Raw genomic sequence first — 17,405 nt, 5'->3', positions numbered from 1 at the left:
GGGAATAGAGCGGTGTTGCCAGGAGCAATTGTGTCTCACTACCACAAAACTCTGAGTTAGATTAAAGGCCATATTCTACAGCTCTTCAAAGAGGTTGAAGATTATCTATCTATACTGAGTATAATCTCTATTTATCTAAAGAACCTGATTAGTCTAATTATAAATGACAAACTTAGATGACTATTAATCTATATAATTCTCAATATCTATCTAACTTAAAGACTAAGACAATAAACTGTGAAACAAATGAGGACAATGACCTCCAAATATAAACAATATACAAATATACACTGCAGTATGGTAAATATATATCAATACACAAACAATATATAAGTATCTTAATCAGAGGTAGAAATGTACGCTGAAATATGGTAAATATACAATATAACCCCCACCCCATGTCACTTATTCACTTAAGAAACATCCAAGCCTACTGTGGTTAAACAGCAAACACGGGGGATCCATGACTTCAAGGTGGATGTCACTAGAGGAATGTAAATTGGGACAACCACTTTGGAAAAGGAGCATCACATCTGGCCCAGAACTATTCATAACTGCCCAAGGCCACAAACAATCCAGATGTTCATCAACATTTGACAGATAGTGTGTGGTATGTTCACCCTAAAATGAATCAACTACAGTCTATAGTAGTAGGTATACTACTACTCACCAATATACAGTTTAGACGAAGCTTTAAAAACCCTAGTGCAGGGGCTAGAGCAATGGCTCAATGGATAAAAAGCACTGACTGCTATGAAGAGGACCAAGGTTCAACTCCCAGCCCCTACAAGACAGCTCACAACTGTAACTTCAATCTTAGGGATCTGATACCCTCTTCTGGCCTCCCTGAGCACTAGACACACATAATACAAACATACAGCTGAAACACCAACACATAAAAATACACCAACTTTAAAAATGTAAACACTATGGTACACGAATTTACACAATTATCTATATGTCCATGTCTGTGTGTGTGTGTACATATACATACATATAGCCAACCAAAAGACAAATCTAAGCCTGGTATAGTGGCGCAGCACTCGGGAGGCAGAGGCAGGAGGATCTGTGAGTTCAAAGCCAACCTGGTGGGGGCTGGAGAGATGGCTCAGCGGTTAAGTGTCACGAGCCACTTCCCTAAAAATCATTACAGAAACCATCACCCTAGGGAGTCTGCAGAGAACCTCACACCCATAATTATGTTCTATTGAAAAAACCTGCCCCACACCCAATTAACTTATCTGTTAGGAGAACCCACCTCACATTCCAGCTATCCAGGGAACCAGGTGTGGCAACTTGTGACTTCTGGCCTACCTGTCCGAATGTAACCTGGCCTACGTGACCGGAACCACGTGGCGAGATCCCGTGCCCTGCCCCCCATTCCTTACCATATAAACTTTAACCCGTCCCTAATAAACGGAGGCTTTGACAAATCTACTTGGCCTCCTTCTGTCTTAGCTCATTCCCTTACAGGGTGGGTTACAAACCCCTAGACTGAGTAGCCCACCCAACGCAATCGACAGTTGAGAGCATTGCCTGCTCTTCCAAAGGTCCAGAGTTCAATTCCCAGCAACCACATGGTGGCTCACAACCATCTGTAATGAGACCTGCAGGAAGAATACTGCATACATAATAAATAAATATTTAAAAAAAAAAAAAAACAAAGCCAGCCTGGTCTACAGAGTGAGTTCCAGGACAGCTAGGACTACACAGAGAGACCATGTCTCAAAACAAACAAGATCTACAAGAATGTTGCATATTGCATAAAGGTGAAAGAATAAACAGCTGTGCTGTTTAGAGGTTTGTACTTAGGAGACATAGAAAAAGGGGATTATTTCTATTAAAGCCGGTGTAGTAACTGGCTGCCCTGAAAAAGTAGTGTGGAGAGGGGGGGAGAAAGATGAAGTCCACTTCTTGGCCTACAAGATTAAGTTACACTTACATTTTCTCTAAAATAACTTTATAAGTCACATTGAAAAGGTTAAGTAAATACTACCAAACATTCTCCTAGCCCAGGGAAAGAACCCGTCCTCTGAGCGTCACTGTTACTCAGCCTCTAAGGTCAGGGCCCTCATTTGTCCTCTACCTCAGCACTCAGCCCAAGGCCTCCGGAACAGCAAAACTTGTTTGCTAGGTGAACCCACGCACTGCTTACAGGCTGACATGCATTGTGTTACGGGAACCTTTTCCTCACATTGCCAGCTTAAGCTGTGACCCCCATTTGCCGACTTCCTGCTTTCTTTTCTGTTGTGTCTCCCCGGTGAAGCTATCATAAATAATGAAGCTACCACCTTAAATGCCGGCCCTGTAAGTTTATACCCAGGCTGCCTTGGTTGCTTTAGCAACTCTCCCTGCCTTCCACTCCCTCTTGTGTCTTCTCTCAGGAAGGGCAATCCACTGCTGTTGGTCGTGCCTGCCTGTGTTTTAATAGGGAAGTTTCCATTTTGCACCTGAGAGTAAAGCCCAGGCATCGTGAGTCAATTACTCTCAAGATGTTTGTGAAGGGCTCATTTGCCTGTTGCTGGGAGAAATACCAAGGTGCAGTCGGAGGTAACGTAAATTTTACAATCAACTGTACTTTAAAAGCATGCTACCTGTCCTAGAAACCAAATCCCTATAAATAGGACCAGTCAACTTTAAAATAATTCTGTTAACAAATCACTTATGCAAATACACATCTATGAAAATGGTAGGAAGAATCTACGAGAGGCCAACAGAAAGACACACAGCTGTTCTTCCGAAGGTGATTAAAGGGAGACAAAGACCTCATCTGTAAAGTTTTAATTTCTCATACAGAATGAGCAAAGCTCAATTGTGATGCTGGGAAAATATTTTGAATCCATCTTGTTCTAAAACAAAACCCCACATTCAAAGGCATACACCCAAGAGTTCTCAATTTCCCAGACTTAGAGCCTCTAGCCATTTCTTAGGATAGGAGTAGATCTGAATGCTATTCGATTAAGGCATCTCACAGAATGCATACCTGCAGTCCGCCAGTAGCAAAGATTACCGAGGAGAACTCGGCTCAGTCGCGCTCGACAAGGATGCTGAGAAGACTCGAATGAAGCCAACTGTCTCCCGTTTTATGGGGGAAAGCCAAAAATACCAAGCAGCTTTTCTCCTCCCCCAGCGTCAGAAGGTGAGTCAGAGCTGGAGGCAGGAGCGGGGCCCACGTGTCAAAGCCGCCTGTGCAGGGCTCCTTCCTCCCTCCACCTGGGAATTCTCGGCCCTCATCTGACCCTGATGTGTATTCTTAAGGTGTCTCTGGCGTGGCTACTCCTTCTGGGGGAACCTCATTCCTCCGTTTATCAAAGGAACCGACACAAAAGGCAATAGCAAAATTGCAGCCCTAAACACACATAACTTTGCAAAGAAGACGTACAGTACCTTTGTTCCCCCTTTCTTAAAGAGGAAACAATTAGAAAAAAAGAGTTGTATCTTGTCCAAGAGACAACTTAGATTTGTTGTGGAAGCCTGCTGCTGCAGACCACTGACCCTGGCCTCTGACCTTTCACGTCCTCAGGGAGGACGTTCCGGTATTTCATTAAAGTTCTAAGCGGCCAAGAATCTGCGTTAAAATTCTTGGACCACATTTCATTAAAGTCGGTTAGGAATCCAAATCTTTGCCTTCGTTTTTACATCTGCAAAACGGGAAAATACGGCCCAGCCACTTATAAACCCACTGAAAACTAATCAAAGAACATTAGCCAAATGCCTAAGGCTCTCCTGAGTGGAAAGTACAAGGTGTTGTTATTAGTAGCCCTAAACAGTGAGACTACTGGTAAACCACCCTCCTTCCCTTGCCTCCAAGATGCCCGGTTACCACAACACACTAGCCGGTGCCACTGGCAGCATCCACTTCAATACAAGGTAGTTATACAATCCACGTATGGCGGCTACACCACTCGGCTCCTTCCCCTACCCCAAGCCCAACACAGTTCAACTTCGCTCCAGAGCAAGGAGACTTAGGAGAAATAAGAACCATACGTGAGCACCGCACAGCAATCTACAATTGAGGAGAGACGCACAAGTTGAGTACTTGGCATCGCAGAAAGCCAAGTGTTTCCAAGGGCTGGCGGTGCCGGTTGCGGGTGCACGCTCGCCAGATGAGGCTCGGGGGTCCCAGCCTCTCCCACCCCGCGCCTCGAGGCAGCCGGGCACCCGCACAAAGTTTGTAGAGCCGAGGGTCGCGAGGGACCCGGGTACCTCTGGCGTCCTCTGCACCTCGTACCGAGCGTCCCGGCAGTGGTGGCGGCTTTCGGGTCTGTGCAGCTTACACGGCTCGCGGCTTCTGCCCGCCGGCCTCGCGCGCCTCCCGCTCCCTGTGCGCCGCCGCCCTCTTCCGAGGGCGGGCCCGCGGCGAGGACGCGCGTGAGTTCCGGGCACTGCGCGTGCGCGCTGCGGCGCGGGAGGGGCGTCTCGGCCCCGGTGCCTGCTCACCTGGGCGCGCTCACTGACTCTCCTGGGGCGACGTCCCTCAAGCCCGCTTCTGGGTTGGAGTTCGAGGGTTCTGTTCAAATGCCGAGAGGTAACTGCAGGAAAACGCTGGATAAAAGGTGTGAGCGTCTGAGCGGGTGACTCATTACCACCTCTCAGCCACCCTCGCCTCCTCCACTGCACGAGTCAGCCCCGGGTGCGGACGCCAGGACGAAGGCCAACTCACTCCGTTTTGTGTTTGTTGAGACAGGGTCTCACTATAAAGACCAGGTTGGCCTTGAACACACAGAGATCCTCCCGCCTGCACCTCTGCCTCCCTAGAGCTGTGATTAAAGGCATGCACCACCACGCCCCCAACTAACTCTTCTGGGTGAATTTTGATGAACAGGTGCTGGCAGTTTCCAGTAACCGGGAAACTCCAAAGTAGGTAAAGCCTCCCAAACCGCCGACACCACACTGACACACTGACAGTGCCTAACCATGGCTCCTATGTACTACCAGGGCTGATACGTGGATCCCTTGAGGTTTATTTGCTTTTATTCTGGAGGGTCTTTTCCCTCTCTCTTAGGTCTTCCCACCTGTAATGAGTAGATGCAAACTGACATTTTGTTTGTTTGAGGCAGGGTTTCTCTGTTGCTTTGGAGCTTGTTCCTTAACTAGCTCTTCTAGACCAGGCTGACCTTGAACTCACAAAGGTCTGTCTGCCTCTGGAGTTCTGGGTTTAAAGGCGTGTGCCACCACCGCCTGGGGGGGGGGGCGGCAAACTGACTTTCTTTAGAACCACCCTGCTCTCCTTTTGCCAGCAAAACTTGAGGCAGAGTGGATGGGACAGGGGAGGTAGAGAAGACTTCCTCCAGCCTCTACAGTGAGTCAGACTCCAGAAGTCCTGACTTGGTGCCGGTCTGTGCTTACCAGAGCCATGTCCTCACTGTAACAAATAGTTGGCTGAAGTCAAACTAGTAGTCATGGATTTGTGGGGGGAGGGGACAGAGGTGGAGCACCCTGCACGTGGGAGTTTACAGCTTCTGACATCCCTTAAGCAAAAGCTTGGACTTTTTGTTTTGTTTTGGTTTTTTGTCACGAGCCATTTCCCCCCTAAAAATCATTACGGGGGAGTCTGCAGGGAACCTCACACCCATAATTATGTTCTATTGACAAAATCTGCCCCACACCCAATTAACTGTTAATCTGTTAGCGGAACCCGCCTCACATTCCAGCTATCCAGGGAACCAGGTGTGGCAACTTGTGACTTCCTGGCCCACCTCCTGGCCTACGTGACCTAGAACCCGCGGCAAGAATCCTGTTTCACTGCCCCTCAAAGTCCTCATCCCGGGCCTATATAAGCAGCAACCATGACCCTAATAAATGGGAGGCTTTGACAAATCTGCTTGGCCTCCTTCTTCCGTCCTAGCTCATTCCCTTCCAGGTAGCGCCCCTCCGTTACAAATATCATTAGGTTAATTTCAGTAAGAGTACAATGACATACATTGTTGTCAAATACCACCAGTTCCAGTCCCTGAGCAACAGTGACAGGAACCCCAATCTTCCCCCTTCTTAAGTGAAGAGGTGTTAATATTGTAATTAAAATGAGTTTTGTGTCCCAAGGATAAAAGCAGTCTGATGTTTAGTCTACACCTTAGCTCCAAAGCAAACCAGAGTTCAAACTGTAGAGGCAGTTTAGCATTTGTGCTTCAGGGCAGGTGGGATTCCTGGGTGAGGTGAGCTGGATTCAGCTATCTGAAGCACATCCTGGCACTTATCTCGGGCGGGTCTCCCTGGACTCTGAAGGCAGGATGACACCCTGCAGAGTGGCGTAGCAGGTTCTGTTATCAGGCACTCTTCTCCTTGGGAGCAGGAAAGACTGGACCAAGGACCTCTCTCCAATTGCCTCTGGAAGTCCTCTGTGGGATGTCCGCAGTCTGGACTCAGATCCAGATTTTTTCTTTTTGTGAAAAAAAGTATAAACACATCCTCGACCCCAAATATATATAGGTCGGGTTTTTTTTTATAATGTATTGTAAGGGCTTTTCCACCTTGTCCTAGCAAAGGTCAGCTTGGTGTTATCATGTCAGATCCGTTTGCATCTGGATCTGCTTGCAACTTTCATAAGCTGCTTTGAAGGAGCCTTGTTATACTCCACAATTTTTTTTATTAGCCATATATGCAGTTCCTCCATTGGAAGAGCCATTTGTAAAATTTTAGCATAAAATCCTTTAAGGGATTTTTTGCTATAACATTAGCAAAATACAGTTGTGTGAATTGTAGCAATGATCTGGGAAAGGATTATCGTTTTTGGCCTTTGAATTGAGCAAAGGCAATTGTCCAGGAATCCATCTTAAAATTATCAATGAATCTATTATTTAGTATAAGAAACATTGATCATAGTTAATATTTTATTAAACCATTTTTTTAGATGTTATCCTGTCCTTTTATATCAGACAGGCTACTGTTCTAAATTAAGAGTTTAATATCTTAACTGGCAAAACTGGGAAGGTTTAGCCATAAACAGCATTTTTTATAAAACTGTTGTAGGATAAGTTTATACTTAATATACATATTCTTGTCATAGCTGAATTATAATTAATATATTGTATTTCTTGATTATTGTATACTTTACCTGTTGATTTATACTTTATCTGTTTGAGTACCTGCTAGGCTCTCTGTTGGAAACTGTTTTTTGTAAGAATTTTACCTGGCAGCTCAAGGTCTCCCATAAGAATATTATAACTAGGGCTTTAACCATTGAATATCTAATTAAAAGTTTGTAAGCTATCCTCCTCTTAAATTTTAAGTCTGCCTTGCAGATAGGAAAATGGAAAAATGAAGCATTTTAACCAATAATGCTGGTCTCATTAGACACCAACAAGTAGAAAAATGAAAATAGATTTATATCCATCTCCATGTACAAAATTTAAGCCCAAATGAGCCAAAGGCCTCAGCATATAAAAATTTATGTTGAACCTCATAGAGAAAAAATTTTTTGAAGTACATTTTGCCACATCGTTGCCACAGTCTCAGTGGCACAAACATTGTGAGAAACCATAAATTAGATCTCCTGAATTGAGAACCTTTTGTATAACAAGGCTATAGAGTGGGAAAAGATCTTTACTTATCATAAATCTATTCTAAAAATATATGAAGAACTCAAGAAATTAGTTATTAAAAATTTAATCCAATAAAAATATTTGTTATAGACCTAAACTGAAAAACTCTTAACAAACGAACCCCAAAATGACCGAGAGACACCTAAAATGTTTGAATATAACATCATTTAACTGTCAGAGAAATGTAAATCAAAACTCTGAGATTTTACCTTATCCTTGTAAAAATGACCAAGATTAAAAATTATTGTTAACAATTTATGCTTAAGAAAACGTGGGTAGGGAAAAAACTCGCTGGAAGTGAGCTGCAGCCGGTGGCTGCAGCGGCGGCGCTGGGAGCGATGACTTGTGTTGGAAGTGCATACTAGATAAATCCAGACTCTCCCAGCAGGAAGAGAAAAATCAAAAATCCAGGATTAGCCTGAGGGCACCAGACCTCATTCCAGATGGTTGTGAGCCACCACGTGGTTACCGGGAATTGAACTCAGGGCCTTTGGAAGAGCAGGCCAGGCCCTTAACCTCTGAGCCATCTCTCCAGCTCCCCTAGCAGGAAGAGGAGAATCAAAAATCCAGGGCTAGCCTGTTCAGTGACTGCACCGGGAACTAACTCAATACAAAGCCAGACTGCAATCTTGAAAAACTAGTTTTCCAGCTGCAATTATCACAGTACTGTTTTAGGAACTAGCTGATTATGACCCTGGGAGTGGTCCCGAGAGGCAGGGAGCCGCGCCCCTGTGACCATCACTGGGTTTTTGAAAATTTTTATGACCCTCCTGGACTACTGGGCTGTGGTCTATTTCCTCAAAAAGTCTTTTTCCCCCGTCACTTGGGGTCGAACTCCTCCCCCACCAACCAAGGCCATGTGCTACCTCAGCAAGGACGGTCTTTGGCAAGCCATGTGCGGCCGCGCCCTCCCAAGACCTGAGTGAGAGTCTCCCCAGCAGTGAGGGACCTCCATTATGTAAAATTAGGCAAATATCTACCTGAAAACTTAGTAGTACCCCTTTTGGGCCTAAATATAAAGTTGTTTAACCAAACCACAAGGACACGTGCTCTGCCTTGCCCACAGTAGAACTACTTTATCATAGCCAGAATCTAAAAATTGTTCCTGAATTGGCAGGGAGTGTATCACAGAAAATTCTGAAAACACCAGTGAAGATTACTAGGGGGCAACTTCACGCCTCTCAGGACCACTCCCAAGGTCATAATCAGCTAGTTCCTAAAACACGTCACAATGGCAATCACAAGTTTCCCTGTTTCTCAAGATTATTCTCAAGATTACAATCTAACTTTATCTTCAGCTAGTTCCTGAAACGCAGTCACTAAACTGGCTAATGCTAGATTCCGGATTCTTCTCTTCCTGGTTAGATTTTTGGCTATTTTCTTCCTGCTGGGGAGGTCTGGATTTACCCAGGTCTTTCAGTTTCACACCCCTGTCCCCCAAAGACCATGAGCCTCAGGTCTCGTGGTTCTGTGTTCTTCAGTCAATTCACATGACTCAGCACCAACACATTCCTCTTTAAATTCCAGTCATTTTTGTTTGTTGGGTTTGTTTTTGCTTTCATTATTATTTGCACGTGTGAGGAAGCTCCAGGTGTGTAACACCCGATTTTGGTGTTACACCCTCGGTACAGTTCGCGTGAAGCTGTACCGAATGCGAGTCCGGGCAAGGGCCTGGAGATTGAACACAAGACACAGAGACCAGGGTCATTCGATAGGAGATCAAGCGAAGGCCGTTTATTCAGACTTGGGGAAGCCTTTTTCTACCTAACTGCAGCACAAAGATCTCTCCGCCCAGGGAGGTGGGAAATTACCATATTAACAATGGAGAAGATTGCCTGCAGCTAAATCACCAGGTGGGGCAGGGATAGCATGGAAACACACTGGAAGCTTAGTTAACTGATCAAACTGTCCCCGCCGATGCACTCCAGGAATAAGGGAGACCAGGCGCCCACACAGGTAGTGAGTGACAAGGAGCAGGGCATTTTCTGTGAGCTGTGGGATATAAGCCTTCCAGGAAAAGTCATGTCCTAACCCAAGAGGAGGGAGGCAAGCACCTATGGTCTTTTGTTTTGGTTGTTGTTTTTCTTTTGTTTTTGTTTTTAGGAGACTGGGTTTCTCTGTGTAACAGCCCTAGCTGCCTTGACACTCAGAAATTCACTGTGTAGACCAGGCTGGCCTTGAACTCACAGGGATGCATGTGCCACCAGGGCCTGGTGCACCTGTGAACAGAGAGCCTGCTTTGTGTAGTGCGTGGTGCCGCCTAGAGTTAAGTAGAAAGAATCACTGTAATAATTTCCCTGTAGAGCATAGGAACATAAAAAACGTAAAAAATTTATTTATAGTACCAATGATTGTCCTTGTGCGAGGGAGGCAAGCACTGTACCAACTAAACTGTATCTCCCAGCCTGGTAACTTCATTTATTTATTTGTTTTGCTTGCATGTTTGTTTGTGCACCACATGGGTGCCTGGTGCCTGCAGAGGACCTAGACAAGGGCAGTCGGTTACTGAGAACTCGAGTTACAGGTGTTTGTGAGACATATGGGTGCTGGATGTTGAACCCAGGTTCTCTTGAGAAACAGTGCTCTTTGCTGCTTTCTCTCCAGCCTCAAAAGAACAGGTCCACCTGCCTCTGCCTTCCCAGTGCTAGGATTTCCGGCCTGTGCCACAAAGCCTGGGTCACTTCAATGGAAATAGTTCCATGTAGCAAATGAACTGGCACTCTCTAGACTATAAATATGTGTTTATTGATGTCAGTTACTACAAGAGTCCAGGTTGTGGGGACCCGGCCAAGGTTTGGGTCCCCCTGGCCACAACCACTTCAGTAGTACTTTGTCTTAAGAGTGAGATCTGGCTAGATGGAGCAGAGACTGAAGACTTCTACTCTGATTCCATCCTGATGTCTTCCTTTCCCCAAAACAGTCTTAGTTGCTTGTGTAATGGTAAAAGTAAAATGTTGCAGCTCCCCGAGCGGCTGCAGAGGGCCCTGAGACCACGCTGCAGGTCTCCGAGTTGGGGCAGACAGGGGCCCCAGAGCAGCAGCGGGGACAGTGTAATTCCCGCAGCGGGAGAGAGCCAGAGACATGGATAGGCATGCCAGGCAGCGTGGGGTTGGATATTTATTTACTGGTTTAGGGAAGGGAAGGGGGAGAAGAGGAAAGGGAGGGGAGAGAAGCTGCAGTAAGGTAAAACTAACCTGTCTCAGGAAGATCTAAACACAGCTCATGTTCCCTATTAGTGGGTGAACAGTCCAACTCTTGGTGAGTTCTGTTTCAAGATAGGAAGAGCTGACATCTAAGGACCAAAGAGCAATGTCACTATGAACGCTTAGCCACCACAAAAGGAAGGAACTCAGGCTGGAAGATGAAGATCAGCCTGCTTCAGCAGACGGGGTGGGGGGGGCATGGCTTGGCTCAGCAGTTAAGAATCTGTTCTCCAGAAGATGCCAATTTGGTCCTAGCATCTACATTGGATGGCTTACAACGGCCTGAAATTCCAGCTGCATGTGATTCGATGCCCTACTTCAGTGCCCTCTCCTGAATGGTTCAGGCACCCAAACACCCACGTGCTCGAGGACACACACACTAATTTTTTTTTTAATTAAAAAAGAATGCTTGCACCTTCTATTTATGTCCCTGCCTCTGGTTGACAAATTGGCACAGCTTTGATGTCATCTGTGAGACAGGAACAGCAGTACTCAGGACTCTCAGTCTACAAAGTCTGACTTGGGGGTGCCATTAGGTCTTGTGCTGTGAATACAGATTCTATGGCACTACTATAAAGATGCAAATCCCCCAAGTTTCACAAGTACAGTGATAACCAGGCACATGGGAAAGTAGTCTAATGATGGGTGATGGTGGCGCATGCCTTTAATCCCAGCACTCGGGAGGCAGAGGCAGGCGGATCTCTGTGAGTTCGAGACCAGCCTGGTCTACAGAGCTAGTTCCAGGCTCCAAAGCCACAGAGAAACCCTGTCTCAAAAAAACAAAACAAAAAAAAAAAACCAAAAATAAATAAATAAATAAAATAATGAGTGTAAAAAAAGAATTACCAGAGCTACAGTCTCAGGACACATGCCACATAGACAGAAGTTTGCCTAAGGCTTGTTACACCATAAGATGTAAGACAGCAACTGTATACCTTTCGTAGATGTCAGGAGCCATTTCCCCCCTAACAATCATTACAGAAACCATCACTCTAGGGAGTCTGCAGAGAACCTCACACCCATAGTTATGTTCTATTGACAAAACCTGCCCCTCACCCAATTAACTGCTAATCTTAGTGGAACCCGCCTCACATTCCAGCTATCCAGGGAACCAGGTGTGGCCACTTGTGACTTCTGGCCTGTCTGTCTGAATGTAACCGAGCTACGTGACCGGAACCACGCGGCCTGCGAGATCCCGTACCCTGCCCCTCATCCCTTACCATATATAAACTGTAACCCGTCCCTAATAAACTGAGGCCTTGACAAAGTTGCTTGGCCTCGTTCTTCTGTCTTAGCTCATTCCCTTCCAGGTAGTGCCCCTCCGAGACCCTGGAATAACTTGATTGCGGGTGGGTTACTAACCCCTAGACTGAGTAGCCCACCAAACGCAATCCACACGTAGAGATTAAACAGGTTTTATTATATATAAAAATGCTTTGAGGGGCTGGAGAGATGGCTCAGCGGTTAAGAGCATTGCCTGCTCTTCCAAAGATCCTGAGTTCAATTCCCAGCAACCACATGGTGGCTCACAACCATCTGTAAATGAGACCTGCAGGAAGAATACTGTATACATAATAAACAAATAAATAAATATTTAAAAAAGTGCTTTGAAAAATCCATTTTTCTACTAATAAAGGAACATTACCTAAGATAAAAAGGGAAATAGGAAAAAATACTACCATCATTAGCTAATGACGCAATGATTAGCATATGAATGTCTTCACTTTCTCTTCCTCCTCCTCTTTTCTGTTTTGTTGTTGCTGCTGTCGTTGTTGTTGGTTTTTGCCTTTCTTGAGACAGACCTCACTATGTAGCCCTGGCTTGTGGTAAGAAGGTGGACCATCTCAGCTAGCCACTTGGAATTCCTACAACACTCACTGTCCTGGAACCCACAGAGGTTCTTTTGCCTCTGCCTCCCAAGTGCTGGATTTAAATGCATGCCTCACCTCACCCAGCAAACTAATGTCTCTGTGAATCTGGGACTTGAACCCGGGATCCTCAGCTCCCCAGGTCATTAGGCCACTGGCTCACCAAGCCTTTCTCCCTGCTTGAGATTTTCTGTTGTCTTAGTTACAATCTTGCCACACAGCACTCTCTACCTTTCAAGCTTCTTGAGGGACATTACAACACACCCAGAATAACGAGGTCATTTAACATCTGTCCCTACTCTCTGGCCTCAATTCTATGCTAGGGCTATGGTGATAAATGCAGGATTCCAAAATAAACAGCACCCTTGAAAAAAATTCACATTTGCTTTAGTATCTCTGTATTTCAGGTGTGCCCTGTGTGACCCTGAGTGATTTTAACCTGGTCTGAATTATGCCATACAGCTGGGTGGTGGTGGCGCACGCCTTTAATCCCAACCAGAGGCAGGCAGATCTCTGTGAGTTCAAGGCCAGCGTGGTCTACAGAGTTGAGTTCCCAGGACAGTCAGGGCTACACAGAGAAACTCTGTATAAAAAAAAAAGGGGGGGGGATGCTGGAGAGATGGCTCAGTGGTTAAGAGCACTGACTGCTCTTCCAGAGGTCCTGAGTTCAATTCCCAGCAACCACATGGTGGCTCACAACCATCCATTAATGAGATCTGGTGCCCTCTTCTGGCCTGCAGGCACACATGTAGACAGAACACTGTATACTAAATAAATAAACTTTAAAAAAAAAAAAGAATTGTGCCACACAAGTGTACCTATTCTTGTTCTTGCTTGGCTACAGCTAAAGTATCAAAGGTTCCAAGGGAAGGGAAGACACTTGTAGTTTTGCATATTTTTTCCCACTTAATCTTTGCTAACCCCAGCCACACTTCAGACTCAGAGAGTGGAGAATCTGTGCTAAGGTTATAGTATTAGTAAACAGTGAACAAGGGAACTGGAGATAGATGCTAACAAGGGCTAGCTATCCAGATCAGATCAAACTGCAGCAAACAAGCTCAGGTTTATTGGTGCAGCTCTCTGGAAAGGTTCCCCAGTCCCAAGGCTCTGGGCCAGAGAAGTCGGCGTGTTTCCCAAGATGGACAGTTCTTATAGTCTTGGGAAAGAGGACAGACATGTCCTGGTTCAAGTGCTAGTGAGTGTTCGGGAGCAGGGCTGGGTCCACCCAGAACTCAGTTTTGGTGCCATTCGGGTAAGGAGGGCTTTACAAAGTGGGCAGGGCTGTACCAAGAGTCTTTTCTGTCCTGAGTGGTCTCAGCCTAAACTAACACCTAGAACTTGAGAGTAGATGAAGAAGAATCGAGTTCAAGGCCAGCTTCAGCACAAGTCTGAGGGCCCAAAGAATGCACCTCTAAAAGAAACAAAAGCAAGCAAAGATTATTGCTCAGTTGATTCTAATACACAGATAAAGAAGAAAACATCTACCAACAGTCAGTAGTGTATAGTACTCCCTGTCCTCCTGTTATTTGCCTTATAAACTCTTCATTTAGACACCAGTGTTAGGGCTGGAGAGGTAGATTAGCGGCTAAGAGCACGTTTTCCTTGCAGAGGACTCCAACTCGGTTCCCAGCACCCGAATAGTGGCTCACAATCATCTGTAACTCCATTCCAGATCTGACATCCTCTCCTGACTCCACTGGCACCAGGCACACAGTGCACACATATATATGCAGGCAAGACAAACATACACACAAAATAATATAAGATGAATCTAAGATTTTTTTGAAGTTTATTTATTTATTTATTTATTTATTTATTTATTTATTTATTTATTTAAGATTTCTGTCTCTTCCCCACCGCCGCCTCCCCTGAATCTAAGATTTTTAATCATTTTTTAAGTTTTTAAGGGGGATTGAAAAACTCAGATGACTGACTCAAAGAACCTACAGTGGTAATGTAAGAATACCAGAAATTGGCAGGGCGGTGATGTCTCACACCTTTAATCACAGCACCTGGGAGACAGAGGCAGGTGAATTTATGTGAGTTCGAAGTCAGCTTGGTCTACAGAGCGATTGTCAGGACAAGCTCCAAATCTACACAGAAAAACCCTGTCTTGAAAAACAAAAACAAACAGAAAAGATTACCAGAAAAGATGAGAGACAGATTTCCTTTTTTTTGGGAGGGGGGGGCGGGGGTGACGATGAAGGTGTTATTATGCACTCCTGGCTGTCCTGGAACTTGTCATGTAGACCAGGCTGCCTTTTTGCCTGCCTCTGCCTCTCTAGTGCTGGGGAGTAAAGGTGTGCACACCCCACCCCACCAGAGACACCCTTTTAAAGACACCTAAGATAATTAATGGTGCTCTGCACGATTTCCTAAAACGGCAGGCGAGGAAAAAACCCGGATTTGCTCAAGAGAAGCAGATGCGCACGTCAGCTCTGGAGACTCCCCTTTGGTTATGAAATACGGTCTGTATCATCTTAAGCTGCTGACTACGTAAACGAAGGACGTGAGTGGTAGGGTAGCAGAGGCTTGGGGATGATTCCATGGCACCTGCTGTGCTGCTCCTCTGCTCTTTCCTAAACACTCGCACACTTGTTCCAGGAAGACTCCAGTGCTTCTCAGACAGGCCCTAGATGCACACTTCCTTGTAAACAGATCCTCGGCGCAAAGCCCGGAGGCCTCGTCTGACTACACACTGGATGCTAATTAGGGGTATCACCTTTCATCACAGGGCCTCTGTGCTTCCGGCCTCTTCAGCCACCCCATCTTGTTACAGGCGCTGGAAAGCCAATGCTTCACGCCCACCGGTTTCCATGGAGATGCAACAGTTTACTTTTTTTTTTCTTCCCAAGTCTAAGCCATAGTTATTTTTAACCGGAAAACTCTGAGCCAGGTCACAGCTGGGATCTGGATGATGCAATGACGTCTATAGCTACCCTTCTCTCCCACAAACGCCTTCTTTTCTGCAGTTGTTGGGGGTGGAGGCGCTCCTGGGAGACTTTGAAAAGCTGTTTTTGCTTTGGTTCATGAAGTTAAAACCCATACCTTGACTTAGAGCTGGCAGGCATCCTCAGTCTGAAGCTCTGCATGACCAGATCCCGGCAAAGATGTTCTTGTTGGGGGTGGGAAGCAGATGAAGCTGACTTTGCTTAGCTCTCTGTGGCTGAATGGTAGATGAATGACCCCTGGGTCTGGCAGCTTGCCTTGGTGAAGATGAGGCTTGTAATGGGGACAAAAGTAGAAAGAGGTGGAGAAGCTGGTGCTTGCCTCTCCAGCACAAGCCTCAGGATAGCTTGCTGCTACCCTATCTTACTGTCAAAACCTGGTTAGTCCACCCATCACCAAGTTCCTTCATTCCCTGGAGCTGGGCTTATCAAGGACTTTCTGCATGTTTCAATCCCTTTTGATAGGTTATTTTGTTTTGTTTTCAGGGTTGGTGCAAACAATTTACCTGGAAACTACTTATTTCACTCTTAGAACTCTCTAAGATTATTACAAAAGACTACAACAGAAACAGAGTTCTGAGCAGGCCTGTCAGTTTGCACACAGGTGAGACTCATTGTACACATTAACTTCTACTGCCCACAACGCATCCTTGCTTTATCTCTTAAAAAACTTTCTGATGTTGTTGTTTTAAAGGAATTTCCTAAATGAAGACTGGTAATAGGAAGCAAATCAATAGTTTTCTGTTGTTCAGTGAGAAAACTGATTACTCAGAAATGGAGGAGAATGCACTCAACACAATCCTCCAAGGAGAAACATGAGACGGGTCATGAGCTGGAACTTGGCTGTCGGCCTGCCAAAGATGATGGATGGCATTTCAGTGAAGAAAGGATTGGTTTAAATGTGTGTACATGTTCATGTGTGCACAAGAGCACGCAGAGACCAGTGTCTTCACCTTGTTTTTTTGCTCTCCACCCTAGTTTTTTGAGACAGTCTCTCATTGAAGCTGAAGATCACCCATTTGGCTAAATCTATTGGCCAGCAAGCCCTTGCGCCCCCACATCCTCTGCCTTCCCAGCACCAAGATTATAGGCTCATGTGACTACTGATTTATGTGGATGCTGGAGATCCAAACTCAGATCCTCATCCATGCAAGTACTTTACCAAATCAGTCACCTCCCCAATCTTCATGTGTCGGTTTTTTCTTTTCCTTTTTTTGGGGGGGAGGTGGGGAGAGGGGGAGATGGAGTTTTATGTAGCTCAGGCTGGCCTTTAACTGCATGTAAAGCTCAAGATTGACCTTGAAATCACATGTATGCACCACCACCCCAGTTATGCTGGGACCTGAACTCCGCAGATTCATGCAGGCTAGGCAAACAGTCTAGCCAAGCTGTCTCTAGCCCTACTGCATCTTCTCACACTTCCTAAGATGCTGATTTTGTTCCCTGTTAACTACGGACTAAGGCAAATCAGAAAGTCAAGACCTTTTACCATGGAAGGTCCTGACTAATACAATCAGAAAAGTTTTGCCTGATAGAGGATGCAAGATTAATTCAACCTAACAATGAGTCTGATGCCAAAGAAATCTACCACCTGTACTCAGAAGTAGAAAATCAAGTGCATTAGACTTTATTATTTGGCCCTAAAGGACACAGGACACATGTAGGCTGGCAAACCAGTTTTTAAATACAAGCCCAGTTTACTGACCTTCAAGGCTTCATCGTTTTTTTTGTTTGTTTGGTTTGTATTGGGTTTTAAAGCTTTTAGGAATCACTGTATTCTTAGATGTATTTCACTCCTATTCTGATAGAAAAAGGGGCCTAGAAACATAATGCTTGTGTAATAAG

General features: G+C 45.4%; 1 protein-coding gene across 4 annotated transcripts in view; it reads right to left on the bottom strand.

Moving 5' to 3' along the window:
- Dusp14 (dual specificity phosphatase 14) overlaps positions 1-4,575 on the bottom strand; it is a 25,028-nt gene extending 20,453 nt beyond the window's left edge. Inside the window, exon 1 of one of the 4 annotated variants that reach the window (XM_050119514.1) lies at positions 4,441-4,575. The gene's annotated coding sequence lies outside the window, so the exon portion shown is untranslated. Of the gene's footprint in view, positions 1-2,983; positions 4,121-4,206; positions 4,367-4,440 lie in introns of those variants that run through there. The other 3 variants (XM_050119511.1, XM_050119513.1, XM_050119512.1) reach the window with 3 other exon arrangements.
- Between the last annotated feature and the right edge of the window lie 12,830 nt (positions 4,576-17,405).

The sequence above is a fragment of the Alexandromys fortis genome, unplaced genomic scaffold (assembly GCF_014885135.2).
Source record: "Alexandromys fortis isolate MF-2015 unplaced genomic scaffold, M_Fortis_MF-2015_v1.1 scaffold_173, whole genome shotgun sequence".
In the NCBI taxonomy this organism is placed as follows: domain Eukaryota; kingdom Metazoa; phylum Chordata; class Mammalia; order Rodentia; family Cricetidae; genus Alexandromys; species Alexandromys fortis.
This window is presented reverse-complemented; position numbering and strand designations above follow the sequence as displayed.